Here is a 2,067-nt window from a genome sequence, read left to right as displayed (position 1 = left end):
TTGTAGAAATGTGTCTTTGTAGGATTCTTTAGGCTTTTTCTTCAATTGTAAATATCTTATAACTGTGGGTCGTGACCAGCAAGGAATGTGCCTTGTTAGTTCCAAGACAGAGTTGAACTTACAGTAGCATTAGTCTGGCTCTCCTAGGCTCCTGCTTCCCTGACATTTCCACATAGGCTAGTAATATCTTGGTGGCTGTGTCCCAAAGGTGTGTCCCAAGAAAGAGCTAGGTAGAAGCAATACCAACTCTAATGACCTAGCCACAGAAGTCACACAGTGTTGTCCCTGCTACATCCTATTCATCAAAGCAGTCGCAAAGTCCAGGGGAGCAGAAATAGACTCCTCCTCTAATGCAGAGTAGCAAAGTTCTGGAAGAGCATGTGGGGTAAGCTGCCATAATTTTTGGAAAATGCAATCTGCCACATAGAGTTAACTCTTATTCGTCTTTCATATTCCCACTCAAAGATTTCCACACACAGGTTACTTCCTCTGGAGACCCTTTCCTAACCTGCCCTCCTGCAGACCAGGTCAATTACCCCTACTGTAGGCTCTTGGAACTCCTGTAGGAGTCATGTGACTGCTTTGTTTCCTTCCTGTCCTCCTCACCAGAGCAGGAGCTCCATAAGGCAAGGAACATGCCTGTCTTGGTCAATGCTGTATTCCAAGAACCCTGCACACTGCCTAGGAAGGTGTAGACACCCCTTGAGCATGCTTTGCATAAAGGAAGAAACTAACGAAGGCAGTGCTATTGTTTCAGTTGTGCCCACAATGAATATCTCAGCACACCACGTCCCAGGACTCCAGGCTGCCATTCTCACGTGCCATATGCAAAGATTTCACCCCAAAGGCACACAAATCGCCTGGTTAAAGAGAAATGAATACTTCAAGACCTGTGAGGCACTTGGCCCCACCAAGAACCCAGATGGCACATTCACCCAAAACAATCATATCCAGGTCAATACTTCAGAGTGGAAGGATAAAAAACAGTTCACCTGCCAAGTGTGGCAGAATAACTGGGCTCTGGTCCAGGCCAGCAGGCAGCTGAGCAGGCCCAAAGAAGAGCAAGTGAGTCTGGGAGAGTAGGACCGGAATAACCAAGCAGGTGAAGGCTCAGACCTAGAGACAGACAGGCCAGGTTCAAATGCAGGCTTTGCTGCTCTCACCATGTGTGACCTTGGAAAAGTCACTTCACCACTGCCTGAATCATCTATAAAATGGGACAGCAATTATGGCATTTTAGAGCATTATGTCTCCAGTACCAAATTACAGTAAGTGCTGCTTTCATCAGCTGAATCCTGACCACCCATTCATTTTACCAGATACTCCTTTGAATAACTAAGCTAATATGAAATATCTTTCCCCAGTTCCCACCCATCCTCCAAAAGCCATTCAGATTTAACAATTACTGAGTACCTATTAGGTACTTTGTTTGGGTGCTCCCATTTGATACAAAAATGTTCTGAAATGCATGTTATAATCCCCACTTTACAGATGAAAGAAATTGAGGCTTATATAGGTGAGGTGACTCTCCCCAAGACCAGTGTATAGTCTTGGGACCTGAGTCAGGGGTGGGGCTGAGCCTGCTTGAGGGTCTAGCAGAAACAGGATCCAGCCTCATCCTGACATTGTTCTGTCACCAGGTACCCCTGTGTGCAACTCCCTCCTGCTCTTTTGCTGGAACTTTCTGCCATCTATGTCTTTAGGACGAGCCTTTCTTCCAGGTAAGGGGGGACCCCAGATGGGATTAGGCTCCCAAGGGTGGGACTCCAGCTGACAGGGGCACTGTGAGAAGAAGGCTGTGGGGCCCTCCCATTTCTCTTGTACCTTGAATGGTTGTTGATCCAGAGGGTCCCTGAGAATTGCACCGATATCCCCTTGACCTTCCTGTGTCTCTCATTCAGCCTGAGGATGTACAAAAAGGCAGGTTCCCTGGTCAGGGCAGGAGAGGGGGCACTTAGGGACAGAACAGAGAGAGCTGGTATGAAGACAACACCCTTGAGGTAGACTCTAAGGAGAGGTGTGAGAAAATCATGGGCTGTGCCTCAGCCCCTCCTTCCTCTACAGGTC

This window comes from Hylobates moloch, unplaced genomic scaffold (assembly GCF_009828535.3).
Source record: "Hylobates moloch isolate HMO894 unplaced genomic scaffold, HMol_V3 SCAFFOLD_21, whole genome shotgun sequence".
In the NCBI taxonomy this organism is placed as follows: domain Eukaryota; kingdom Metazoa; phylum Chordata; class Mammalia; order Primates; family Hylobatidae; genus Hylobates; species Hylobates moloch.
Note: the sequence above shows the minus strand (reverse complement) of the source record.